At 38.9% G+C, this 14,735-nt stretch overlaps 1 protein-coding gene across 10 annotated transcripts in view; it reads right to left on the bottom strand.

Annotated features, from left to right (window-relative positions):
* The window catches only part of LOC134218211 (myocyte-specific enhancer factor 2), a 289,827-nt gene that overhangs the window by 145,653 nt on the left and 129,439 nt on the right, over positions 1-14,735 (bottom strand). For 9 of the 10 annotated variants that reach the window (XM_062697118.1, XM_062697129.1, XM_062697126.1 and 6 more), the window contains one exon: positions 653-689. The exons of the other annotated variant lie outside the window; for it this stretch is intronic. The gene's annotated coding sequence lies outside the window, so the exon portion shown is untranslated. The remainder of the gene's footprint in view (positions 1-652; positions 690-14,735) is intronic. 10 annotated transcript variants of the gene reach the window in all.

Here is a 14,735-nt window from a genome sequence, read left to right as displayed (position 1 = left end):
AGCTACATGGATTGAAATATTACCACGACAACACTAAGATGGGGCACTAAATAACCGACGAAAGACGGTCAGGCATGAGGACAGGATCGTTTCTGCGCGGCCACCAGTGGTCATTTTATATATTTACAATAAAAGCAAGTGAAGAACTAAAAGATGTATTTTAAATCAAATATATGTAAATTCAGTGTTGGTATAAGTACATGTTACTCTTGTTAGAATTATTCATTTCCATGAATGTCAATCCGCAGTTGACAGACTCAAGCAGGATGCATTTGATATCCTAAGGTGTTACTAGAATAATCAGGTTATAGTCATACTCTTCGTATTTAATAAATAGTTTTACGAAAGCAATAATGAGTGAAACATTCATCAAACGAGAATCAATAGCATAAATATATTACATTTGGCTACATCAGTTCCTTATAAGTCGGCTCTGGAAAGTGGAAATAATTATTTATCAAAAAAATTGATCAGTTTATAGATATAGTATAAAAATACAATAAGTTTACCATTTGTTGGAGTTCATAAATTAAGCTTTCTTCTTCTGTCAAGTTATTTTAGAAAAGGCTACGGGTTTAAGAGATCTTTTATAAAAATAATCAAAGTGTTTCGTAAATGTAAAATATAATTCAGTGTTTGACTGTCTTATTACCTTATTTTCCAGAAGTTGTAATGCTAATATCGTCCATCTGAAATGAAAATCAAATAAAAAATGATAAGTTTAGTTACAGAATTAGAGAAAAAAAAGTGCAAAATATGCACCGAAATTCGCCCACTATTCCGCTCAAACGCCTCAATCCCACGTAAAAAACCACTGATCACTAGACGCGATACAAAATGTCGTCATTCCGAAAAACTTCCCCCGACCTTCAACCCTTCCTCTCGCCACAGCGAACATCATCTGTCATCGCGTTTTTCAACCAACAACGACAGGTCAAAAGACAACGACGACGATCGGTGCCTCTTCAATCACCACTCTCCCGGTATCGGGAAAACGCTGCTGCCCGACAGAACGCGAAACACACGACAACAACGATCTGATCCCGGTTGAACCTGATGAATACTATCCTTGCCAGGGGTTGTTAACAAAATTTCGTCTCTTTAAGTGCGTGAGACAAATTCATTTAATCAAGGATTGTAATCAGTAATTGTTGTATCATATGCGTTCTTCATCAACTGAAAACCTTTTTGAATTAATTTGAATTATTATTCCCCAAGTTACGAGCCCGTAACGCTGGGCCTTTGCATGATGTGTTACGTTGTAAGATCTATCACGGTTACATTGTCAGCTACAGGCAAATCCTGGCCCAACAAATACCTTCCCAATATCCTAACCAAATACATTCCCAATATCCAACTCCGTGGTAGGGGAGATGCAGTCAATATGCGCCCCATAAGATAATTACTTAATTTAATGTTGATTTCTTCCGAAAAAGTGTATCTTCGAAGTGTTTATCAATAATCCAACATCTCAGTCATTAAGGGATACAAAAATGTCCATGTAAAACCAGCAATATCGCAACTAAACTATTTTATGTTGTGGAGTTTCGACTGAATTTTGTTTAATACGTATTGTTTTATTGGCTTGGCTTATCAAACGAACTATAATGTTCTTGTTCCGACGTTTCGGTCCGTATTTGGGACCTTCTTCAGGGATATAAAATTTATTGTTGTATGTTTATCCAAATAGTCTTACAATCTACAATTATCACAACAAGTTTAAAAAATATTACTTACAAAGAATTGATCGCTCTTGTCTTAATACTTTAAGCCTGTCGTGTTGTCTGTATCTGTTGTACATTTGGGAATCCTGTCATTTTGTTTTATGTTATTACATGAATTTCGGGTAGTTTTTTTGTCTATCTTTTACTTACTGTGTTATAGTCTCTAAGCGAAATGGGATATCGGCTTATCATTGGTTATGCTCTCTAATTTTGTTCACTAAATGTTCACTTTTCTGTTCAATGGTGACAATGTGACTATGTCTATCTCTACTATATTTGTAAACTGGCTCTTATTACTGGGTTATTGTATGTGTTGGATGGGTGGTGTTTTGATTAATATTTGTGCTGTGTTCATTCGTTTTTTCAGTGTATGCATGATACGAATGTAACTAATACTAAGTCCTACTGTATCGGTTCGTTTGTTTATGTTATCCGTAGTTAAAATGTGGCATATTTCTAGAATAGGAAGTCTAGTGGATTTTTCACTGGAGTCTAGAATTTTAACATTGTCATAATCAAATGTGTGTCCTGTTGATACTGCATGTTTCATTATTGCGGTCCTTTCTTACCATTGGTCTAGTTGTATGTTTTTTATAGTTGTCATCTTGCATGTTCATTATTCTGTCCAGTTTGTTTTTGTCCGATTTGTGTCCGTATAGCTTCGCACTGTGTGCAGTTAATGGCAAAAAAAACTACCCGAAATTCATGTAACAACATCAAAATGACAGGATTCCCAAATGTACAACAGATACAGACAGCACGACAGGCTAAAAGTATTAAGACAAGAGCGATCAATTCTTCGTAAGTAATATTTTTTAAACTTGTTGTGATAATTGTAGATAATAAGACTATTTGGATAAACATACAACAATAAATTTTAGATCCCTGAAGAAGGTCCCAAATACGGACCGAAACGTCGGAACAAGAACATTATACAGTCAAACCTCCATGACTCGATGTTCTATGACTCGATATCGACTCATGGAAGCAAATTATGCCATATCAAAAAATATTTTCTGGGCTACTGTGATGGTACCTTCAAAGAGCTTTACAAAGATTTCCTATTCCACATCTCGATATTTCCATGAGTCGATGGTCCCTTCAATATCGACTCATGGAGGTTTGACTGTAGTTCGTTTGATACAATAATAAGACTGCTAAGCCAATAAAACAATACGTATTAAACAAAACTATTTTATTCCAAAATTGAGAATTTCAATCCAAAATGACAATAATCCAATATTTTTCACCAAAATTTTCAAACTCTTTTGCACAAGAATTTTGTCAACTCTATCCTTTAAGTTAGATAATGTCTCAGGCTGATGGTAATCAGAAGAAAATAGTTTTTGTGTCTGAAGAAAAAGCATTCGAACGTTGGAATGAGTCAAAATAATATTTTATTTTTAAAATATTTAATACAGAGTTTTTGACTGAGTTTTTTCGTTTGACGGTATACAAATGTTTTTTGGCTTCAGCTGCTTACGATTTTGAGACAAAATTTGGGCTATAAACCAGGAAAAGGTGGTGGCGCATTTTATACATATCTCCCCTACTTATGAGGGTGTTCCTGAGTCGGGGGCCTCTCAGTAAATAAATACTACATCAACACTTCCTTCCCCTCCTAAGTTACGGTGAAGATGGGCGTGGCCAGGAGTAGTAATCTTTATGCTTTTGTGACTTCTGTCCTAGACTGAAACCAAGGACCACACCCACTTTTTTAATATATCGTTCATTTGGAAGGCTCATTTGCCGTGAAGCGTTGCGGAGCCGAAATCATGTTTTAATACCATTTTTCATGATTCTTATACAATAATGTTAGTTTTGGGGAACCGAAAGACTCGCGGTTTGGTCGAGGCTAGGGAATACAATAACTACAATAATACAGTAGGAAAGGAAGGGCTTCTAGGGTGCTTAAGTAATTACGATGCTGATGATCACAATGTTTACATTCTTGGCGATGATTAACATCTGTAACGGGACAAACAAACTTTTTCTTGGGAGACAACAACGAAAGGAAGACATACGGAAGGGTTTAACGAATGTCTGTCGAAATGGACAACAAGGAATTATTACAATTTTACATCAGCAACTTTCAAAAATTGGTGGACAAGTGACATGTATTCAAGGTCTCGGAACCGGAGATGTTCAGTTAGTCTGGGGCCACGATGCTCCTCGCACGCCTACACAACATGATCGATATCCTGATAATCTGCTCTACAACACACAGAGATTGCTCTCCTAGTGCCCCACTCTGAAAAGATGTGCATTTAAAGTGTAGTGATTGCACATTAGACGACACATGGTTCGAATGAAGTCTCGTCCCACATTCAATTCTTTGAACCATGGACGCTTCGACACCTGCGGGTGAATTGAATACAACTACCCAACTCCCCATTTGTCCATTTCTGCTGCCAGCTGATCAAGGTTTCCTAACGAACTAATGTGAAAAATTCATCGAAGATTGTAGCTTCAGCATATGTGTTTAAGCCGCGGACTGGAGAGAACCAACAGAATGGTTGTTCGGTACAACGTAATAAGATCTTCTGGGTGCGCTCCCCACCATGTTCCCGTTATTCTTCGCATAAAGCTGATTCGTATCTGGCACGTTTGCGTCAGATACACAATGTACTTCCCGAAAGTGCATTTCGAGTCGAACCAGACCCCGAGATATATAGAAGACATGCTGTGACGGATTGTCTTACATATCAGTTGAAACGGGAACTTTGCCGGCTTATGTGCTTCCCGAAAAAGAACCATCTCAGTTTTCTCCGGAGAGAACTCGATACCCAGCATCAAAGCCCAAGTAGACAAGTTGTCTAGAGTATCTTGCAAAGGTCCTTGCAGATCAACTGCGGTTGGCCCCGTAACGGATACAAAGCAATCATCCGTAAGCTGTCTTAACGAGCAATTTGGCATTAGACATTCATCAATGTCTTTGACATAAAAATTGTAAAAATTGAAGAATTCCGCGGATTTTTACGTGGATATCTTTAAAAAATACCATTCCCCGTTAAAATTTCGAGAATCTCTCCTCCAAAACTAAGAAAAACTTCGAATGTAAACTTCGAAGGATTCCCCGTTGAAATTCAAGCAAAAACTTGTTGAAATAGAACTTTTGAACGGAAAAGAGTCATTTGGTAGAAAGGCATTTTGTCACAACGCTCAACAAACCTTGGAGGATCTTAATGGTCTTATATGACCAAAATTACTCCTCTATAGCTTATATAGCTAAAATTGTTTGTTGTCTAATATGTCGTTTGGCCAAACAAACCATTTTGATGAAACCCATCTAGTCTAAAATTATTCTGATGAAAATGTCATTTGTCGAACAGTTCCTTTGGCTGAAAAAAAAGTTGGCTGAATAGCTCTATTGGCCGAAAGCGTGATTTAGCCGAAATGGGCATTCGGCCAAAAGTGTCGTAAGGCTGAATTGCTATTTTGCAAAAAAAAAAAGTCGTTGAGCTGCTAGGGCAAACAACTTTGACGGTCAAATTACCAATTCAGCCGAATGTGCCTTTCGTATGTTTGTCGCTTTCCGCCAATTGTAATTTTTGGTCAAACCATTTTCGACCTAATACCGTTTTGGACAAACGTTTAATTCGGCCTAATGGAATTTGGCAAGACGACTTTTGGCCTAACCTGATATTCGAAAAAATGGTTTTTCGTCGAATGACTTTCGCCCAAACGACAGCTAGGGCCATTTGGCATATATACACAAGGCCGAAAGGTGTTTGGCCGAGCAAAACAATAGGCCAAAACCCATCTGGCCGACAATTGTCGTTCGGCCGACTGGCCATTTGGACGAAAAAGTCGTTTGGCCAAAAAGTTGTTTGACCGAAATGGTCGTTTGGCAGGAAGGTCATTTGGCCGAAAATGTTAGTTGGCCAAACGGGTGGATGTTTTTTAGAATTTTAGTACCAGGAGTACCGGTACCGGAATTCCCGGGAGTACCGACCAATTTTCGATACCGAAATACCGGTACTGGCTTAATGAAAGTACCGGTATTTTCGGTACTAAGGAAAAAGTTTTGGTTAAAACTGAGATCGCAGCAGTCTGCGTGTGCGAGCGGTTGTTATTTTCCTAGTGTCACTTCCCAATTTCGAAAAATTATTTTTGGCCGGAAAATACGGTTTTGGCCGTAAACCTGTGAAATAAGAGTGGAGCCTCAAGTTTTTAGAAATCGTGGTGCCACTTGGTAAACTGGACAACACGGGGAGCCAAAGAGATTCTCATCAGGTCCGGAGCTTTTGACGTATATGTGGGAATTCAGTGTTGCCCCTCATAGAAATGTGGAGCTGATCGCTGTAGAGAGGGCGCCCTTTTGCTTCATAGACCTGTGCTGATGCGAATGATCTGGGAGGCGCAGCAAGCAGACCATGTTCACATTCGATTGGCCAACATGCGATTTCGGCGGTGGACGTGTGCAAGTCTCCTCCACTCCATTGAGGTGTATTTCCAGTCTGCTGTTTTGGTGAGGTCGAATCTATCTAACGAAATATGTCTTCTATTGGTCCTTTGAATTTTCTTTTGACTAATGTACTGTGTTTATTCGTTGTAGTTATTTAGAACAAGTTAGAACACTTATAAAAACAAATATCAAAGCGATTATTAATCACAACCAGGCCCGTTTGGGGCCCAACCATTGCATGTTTGGGGAATATTTGTGGCCTGCGCTGAATGTAAAACCGTAATTGAGTTAAAGGCGGGATATTATCGCATTTCGATTATATCTCATAACTATAAAAAAGACCCTTCTCCACTTTGATTTTACTTTTATGGTGGATTATTATTTTTCATAGATCTTGGATTTACTCTAGATATGCAGATAATTGTGTTTCAGCCTCATGGTTACTTGGGTAGTGCCTATTTGGACACAATCGCGTAGCGCAAATACATTCTGTTTTGTAAACATACAATTATTCTGATTTTTGCCCATATAGCCGTCAGTATTGTAAATCATTTTTGCGAGTACTTGTGGGGATAAAGTAAGGCGAGGAAATTGATGCTTTTTAGGTAATTGTCAAAGTTCAATCAGCACCAAGCACTCGCCAGAAAACATTGAAGCATATTTTGTATGGCAGCTTTTCAAAGATCGACGATTAAATTAACCTGGTTTGTTTGTGCTTTAAATGTCAATATACTGCCGTTAATCGCATATATGTCCCATCTTTGCTGGGTTTCCTATTCATATGTGATAGATATGTGATTCACGGCAGTATAGGCACAACCAACATTTTTTCAAAAACAATGTTTTTAGTTTAAACCCAAAATAAAAACTTATGTATTCTTCTGGGGGGAAGGGGAATTTAATTTCTTTTTGCTCTTTTTTCGTTTCAGAGAGCGAGCAAAGGCGCTTAAACCTAGGCTATTAGCCAGGGCAAGGCTAATACCTTCGCCCCATCCGAGGAAAATCATCGGCAAGGATAATGGAGTGACATAAATTTCTTAGCAAAGTCACTCCCAACGTATTTCCACAAATTTTCTATCATTTGCTTATAATGATACTCCTAAACCACATACCCTACCCACCATCCAATTCCTTGACATCTATGAGGGCGTCGGTGAGTCGCTGGCCTCTCGTTAAGTAGATGTCATATCATCATTTCCTTCCCTTTCCTAGTAACGGAGAAGATGGGCGTGGCCGGCAATGATAGCTTTCATGTTTTATCCTTTTGGATTTCAATTGGATTTCCATTGAATCCCAAATGGAAATCCATAAGCAATTGGGGTAAGAAAGGTAAAGAATATACATGACAACTATCAGTATGCAATCTACGAAATACTCCGTTACAACGCAACGCAACGCAACGCAACGTAAAGAAAAAGTTTTGGTTAAAACTGCCGATGGTTAAAACCACATTATTTAAATGCAGCAGCTAGTAAGAAAGATATTAATTTGTTTACTAAAATTTCGAACACCTGACAATAGAGGTAATAAACTATAGAGGACGATTGTCGCTGCGGTTCCCTTTATTATCGTCCCCAAACATGTTGGCTACCTATCTGTCAAAACATACTCATTTTTCCTTCGTTGACATTTAGTGCCCTATCCTTGCCAGCAAAAGATGTTTCACCAGTGACGACAGCGACAATCAATTAGGACAAACGTCAGGCGTCCGATGACGTACCTCAAGACAATCAAACCGCGACGACATCGTCACATCCCAAAAAAATCGTCACACTTCATCAGTACTTTTCCAAATCGTCCCCGCTTGAGGCAAGAGTGTTTCTGTAGGTTCGATTACTGCACAAGGATTCGTAAAGATTGTAAGACAAGAGTTAACTTACAACGACTCAGAAAAAGCTGAAAGGAAAATACTTGTCAATGCTTCATGATTCACTAGCAACAGTTCGCCCTACTTCTGTAGACTCAGATGTTTTTGACCATATTCTTCTTCTTCGCCATATTGACTACTCAGTCAACACAAAGTCATATATGATAGCGAGGCATACAAGGTGGAGGCGATATAGTCGCATTGCTCCATTTGACTGCATGCAAAGTGTACGTATATGGCCTCCACTTTGTACACTTATTCGCTATTATATACGATCTTGTGTTTGCTGGGCATATTACCCAGTAATCAACATTTGTCTGTTGGACCAAATGACATATTCGGCCAAATGGCCCTTTTTGTCAAGCAACTATTTCGGCCTTATAACCTATTTGGTCAAATAGCCATTTCAGTCAAATGTCGCTTTGGCCAAATGAAATTTTTGGCTAAACTGTTTCCGTCGCATAACCGTTTTGCCCAGACGTTTATTTCGGTCAACTACAATTTGGCCAATTCGGCCAAATGGCTTTCCGCCAAATGATTTTCAATCAAATGACCCACACTGGGGCAGTCCTGGTTCGAACATGGAATAAACCTCTCAGTCATTGGAAAGATTAAATTGACCATGGGTGTATTCAGCGAAGTTTAAATATACATCATTGCCGACATTTTGGTCAATATTCATCATTTTTAGCGATAATCGCATAAAAGTCCCATACGCCAAATTGGCCAAACAGGCTTTTAAAGTGTGATTTCTTCCGAGAAGTTGCTTATCAGTTAATTTCGATGAACCTTGCTAAAAATATCAAATTTCCAGAGCCTACTGTGATGATTTATTTGCTTATTTTGAAAGGAAAGACCAAAAAATGAAATTTGATCAGTAATTGTACTATTTCAACACTTTTACTATTGGATATTATTCAAAATCATAGATATTGGTAAAATACACGATTCATGGCGGTGATCCAGTTGGAAAAAATGATTCTTGGCGATTATTCGCGGAAAAAAGGCAAATTACAAGGAATACAGGCCATATTTAATTAGAATCTGTTGAGCTCGTTTCACGAAATCATGAAGTTTAAGTCGTCGCAAGATGGGTTTGGGATCAAATCGAAAAGTGGTCACCTCCCCGAGGGAATCAGGTCCCCGGGATGCGAAGGAACCTGACCAGAACCATTCTGGTACCTCAAATTAGACTCTATTGAGTTCGTTTCGCGAAATCATGAAGTTTGAGACGTCGCAAGATAGGTTTCGGATCAAATCGAAAAATGGTCACTTCCCCGAATGAACCAGGTTTCCGGAATGCCACGGAACCTGACCAGCACCACTCCGGTACCTCAAATTAGATTTTATTGAACTTGTTTCGCGAAATTGACCAGCACCACTCCGGTACCTCAAATTAGACTTTATTGAGCTCGTTTCGCGAAATCATGAAGTTTGAGAGGTCGCAAGATGGGTTTCAGATCATATCGAAAAGTGGCCACTTCCCCTGGAGAATCATGAAGTTTGAGACGTCACAAGACGGGTTTGGGATCAAATCGAAAAGTGGTCACTTCCCCGAAGGAACCAGGTCCCCTGGATGCAAAGGAACCTGACCAGTACCATTGAGGTACCTCAAATTAGACTCTATTGAGCTCATTTCGCGAAATCATGAAGTTTGAGACGACGCAAGATGGGTTTCGGATCAAATCGAAAAGTGGCCACTTCCCCGAGGGAACCAGGTTTCCGGAATGCCACGGAACCTGACCAGCACCACTCCGGTACCTCAAATTAGACTTTATTGAGCTCGTTTCGCGAAATCATGAAGTTTGAGAGGTCGCAAGATGGGTTTCAGATCATATCGAAATGTTGCCACTTCCCCGGGAGAACCAGGTCCCCGGAATGCCACGGAACCTGACCAGCACCACTTAGGTACCTCAAATTAAACTCTATTGAGCTCATTTCGCGAAATCATGAAGTTTGAGACGTCGCAAGACGGGTTTCGGATCATATCAAAAAGTGGCCAGTTCCCGAGTTCAGTGCGTGTTGGCTCTTGTTTCGGACAGCAGAACGATCGCGCGATTTGCCGAAATATTGTGTTCTGCATTGCGCGGCTGTCAGTGCCTGTTTTGTCGTGTTTCTGCTCAGTAAGCAGATAGTTCGCGCGGCCGAGTGAGTAAACAATTGGTGCGTGATCGAACGTGTTTCAGGTAGGATTTAGAACATTCGTAAAATCCGAGTTTTTGGTTCTGATTTTAATTTTCAGTGAAAAAGTGTGCGGTTGAACGTGTTTTGTATAACATTTGTAAAATCCAGGATACTTTGTCCTCCTTTGGACGGTTCGTAAGTAAATTGATGAATATTTTTTAATATTTTTTCAGCATATACTGTTATTGACAAACGCTCTATATTGTCGAATATAGCTCCCTATTATTCACCTTACCCACTAACACAAATTTTCCTTCCCGAAACATCTATGAAGGTAGTATGGGTTCCCTACATCTTCACTAGCAGATGTTGAACTAACATTCCTTCCCTTCCTTCCGTGATTGTAAGGACGTGGCCAGGTATTCAACGGCTACTGTATAGGAAAAGGTATAGTACCAATTTGCGACAATATACAGTAGATTGCTCAAGTGAGCATTGTATAGCCACCCACGATTTGTACAATCACATATACTATGCTATGCTATCAAAAAGTGGCCAGTTCCCGGGGGGAACCAGGTCCCCGGAATGCCGCAGAACCTGTTCAAACCTACCAAGAAACCTTGCAAAAGGCACTATTGAACATGTCTCGTGATTTCATGAAGTAGGACACACCAAAAAAATAGTTTTAAGGCTTTTAGCAAGGTTATTCAATTTGAGAAAAAAAAAGGTACCCCATTCGACCCCTGAATTATTCCGCAACCAGGTGGCCAATTTCAATTCTCTTTCCAGGTTTGAAAACTAGAGACCTAACCGGTTCGTTGGGTAGATGAATCGGTTAAGAATCAACGGAGTTATGATTTTTTGAAGTCATTTTTAGTGCCTAAAAAGTTATCAAGGGAGGATAAGGGTTAAGCATGCTGTTCAAGATTTTTTCTTCTACCCAATAAAGGAGTTTTCTGAATGTATTTACCTATTTTCACACATTATATGAACGGATAACAATCACATTATGTTAGCTAATATTTTTTTCACAATTTTCATTAGTATAGTAACACGATTAACCAAAACATTTATGCATAATACTTGTTGCCAAATTGTGGTTTGCGTTTTTGATTCATAGAACACGTTGGATTTAGTGAAAATCTAAAATCAAAACATTCTCAACGATAACCCGAAGAAAAAACTTGATAAGAAAATTATTTTGAGCTTTTTAGTGGAATGTCTTCACTTGTCATAAGACGAGTTAATACAATCCCATTGAATTCCACCACTTAATTGTATCTTGACAGATACGTATTTCGACCTCAACAGTAAGGCCGTCTTCAGTGTCTCGTACTTGACTCGACTTAGTCGAAGTCGAGTCAAGTACGAGACACTAAAGACGGCCTTACTGTTGAGGTCGAAATACGTATCTGTCAAGATACAATTAAGTGGTGGAATTCAATGGGATTGTATTAACTCGTCTTATGACAAGAGAAAAAACTTGATTATATTGAACCTGTGACAAGCATGAATTAAGTAGGGGAACGGGGGAATCATCTCATGGCTCCGATATTCATTCCATTAAAAACAAAGCAATGGGAAGCAATTTGATTTCTTTCTTATTTTTGTGATTTTTTCCAGCAGTGTGCATGGGTTGACAAAAAGAAGCGACAAAATTGGTGCTGTATTTCCTTGTTTCGCGATGAGATGAATATATGTTTAGTGAGATGGAGATCGGGACAGTTCCCCTACATACAAACTGCTAGAATAACAAGTGTTTGTTGTTTTATAAACTATATATAATATAAATAAACGATGAAAATCATTTTTTGAAATGGAATTGGAAGACACAGAATATCTCAAAACTATCTTACGATATCTGTTGACCTCCCAGGAGGTGTAATGGATATAATTGAATGCGTTTTGAAGCTTTGAGTTATGACAAAAGATTTTAAAATTTCAAGCAATTATGCTGAAGATAGTGTTCACTTTTATCCATTGTCCGATTTTATACATCCATTTTTCTGTTGGGGTCGTATATGATCCCGTGGGTCTGAGAGATTTAAGCAAATTGAAAACATTTCTAAAAACTGAAAGTTGTTCCCATCACAAGAACCCGATTCAGAAGGAAAATGGCACCATACCCTATATGTAGTTGCTGCATTTATGTGGATGGTGCGCAGAAGGTTTACGCAACAAGATGCGCGCATGAGCGTCATTCGTAGGTAACCAAAACTAACACCCCCACAAACACTCGTCTTCTTTTCCTGTTGTCGTTATTGTGGTTTAGACGATGAAAACACAACCGATTCCAAAAAACCTTGTCCGGGAAATCGTACGAAAAGTTGATCGCCATCCCGCCTCTCCGACACGGTGGATGTCCACGAAAGCGAAAAAAAAAATCATTAATTACATAAGAACGCCGCATGGTTCCACCGCCGACAGGCCGCCCAAATGAGCGTCGCTGACCGTGATGGCGGTGTCCTTGTTCAGCTCTGCTGGTTCCTGTTCTATCGCGCCAGTGTGCCGCTAAGCCCCGGAACAAATGAAACCCATTAAACGGCAGACGTGTTGTTGGAACTTTTTTTCGCGCGCACTTTCCCCACCCACCCTACCACCCACCGCCGATAAATCTCTTTGGCAATATAGAAGAAGAAACGAACAACGGTTACAATACAAATCGCGGAGGCTCACTCCTACTGTTCGGTGGAGAGCTGTGTTCGACATTTTCGCTTGCTGCCGAACGACCCTATTTTGCGGGTGACGGTCGTCGGTGTCATCACAATTGCTCTGGTTTGGTGCAGCATCAATTCGAAAGACATGTGGGAACTGATCCGGTTGGCAATTTCCAAACCGAAAGCATTCGAATTGTTGGCGAACCTTTTACTTTTCAGAACAGATAGATAGATAGAGCAGAGATGTTCAACCTGCTTTGGGTAGTATATAGTTCTGAAAAATTATCATCAACAATTTTAAAAACGGCAGGTTCAAAAAAATACAAACAAACAACTGCTTGAATTAATAATGTATTAAAAAGTATTTACGGGACAAAGTGCAAATAGCAGACAATGTACAGAAGAGGTACAATAGAATTTTGCAGTTTTTCATCCTATTTATTTACAACTATTCACCGTACGAATCACATTATGTGAAATGTTTTTCGCATTGAACTTGATCAATTAGAAAATTGATTTCCTTAAATTGACCTAATCAAATCAATGAATCACTGGAAATTGCGACACGAAATTGACATTTGTGTATTCAAATGTTCATTTCAGTATCTCATATTTCAATCAGCGAAACGCCACCAGCCGATTGAGAACCTCACAGGGACAATTGATGGTTTGGTTAGTAGGACGAATTGAAGATGGATGAACTGTGATGTGATCACAAGAAGACACAAGATATCGACGGAGAGATTGCATCGCTTACTACAACCTACAGGACCAGACGTGAAGCTGAAAAAAATATTTGGCACGACACCAAATTGATTCAACACTTTTCTACATTTCTCTAGAAGGCCTAGTCGTTGTTAGGTGCTTTGTGGTGCTGATGATGTGCCATCTAGAATCATGTGTGTGTGACTAATATCAGCTTTTCGGTGCTGCTTTGCCGTTTAATGGTCGCAAATGTTGGTGTCATGGTTTTGCGAGATTGGCCAAAAGTTTAGTACGAGTCACGATAGCAATAATGTTGAGATGAGCGCAAAAGAATGAAACGGTCAGCGTGAGACAGATTTTTCGGCGTTTTGGACCTGGTGTAACATTTAAAAAAACGGATAGAATAAAATTGTTAACGCAGTGAATAAAATTGATAACTGTGTATAGACCAAATTCATAAGGGTGCGTAATGAACAAGAAAAAAAATTAATGCTGGTTTTAGTATCACGTATCAATGTAACGTTGCACTACGGTCGAGGATGCAGTTTTATGCTGAAAGATGCATTTCACGCCAAAACTATATTTTTTATAAAAAAAATGTTTTTCTACAAAGTTGTTCAGAATACTAAGCCAATCATTCTTATCCTATCGAAGCCAATCAAATAAAAAAAAACGATATACTGACATAATATGTTCTAAAAATCATGAAACACTGTAGCTCTAAAGTTTGCTGATTCAGAGCAATTTTACTTCAGAAAAATATATATAGCTCTTTTAGTGGAATGTATTCAACCGTCTAAGACGAATTAAGTACTGTCCATTTAATTCCACCAGTTAATTTTCGTTATCTTTGCAGATACGTATTTCAACCACAACTGTGTGGTCGTCTTCAGTGTCTTGTACTAAGTCGAGTCAAGTACAAGACACTGAGGACGACTACACAGTTGTGGTCGAAATACGTATCTGCAAAGATAACGAAAATTAACTGGTGGAATTAAATGGACAGTACTTAATTCGTCTTAGACGGTTCAATTTTACCTACTTAAATTAGGGTGGCCCTAAAAAAACAGTATTTTTGATCTACTTTTTTTGCTTTCGATTTTTCAGAAAAGTCGTCTTCGGATGACTTCTAGAGCACAAAAAAATGCAATCTTTGATGTATAAGTATGCTCAATATATTTCGCCGTTCAACAGTTATAATCGTTTTTCTATCAAAACTACGTTTTTATTCAAAAGTTGATATCTCCGAT

The sequence above is a fragment of the Armigeres subalbatus genome, chromosome 2 (assembly GCF_024139115.2).
Source record: "Armigeres subalbatus isolate Guangzhou_Male chromosome 2, GZ_Asu_2, whole genome shotgun sequence".
Classification (NCBI taxonomy): Eukaryota; Metazoa; Arthropoda; class Insecta; order Diptera; family Culicidae; genus Armigeres; species Armigeres subalbatus.
The sequence above is the reverse complement of the archived record's forward strand: the minus strand, read 5'-3'. Positions and strand labels throughout refer to the sequence as shown.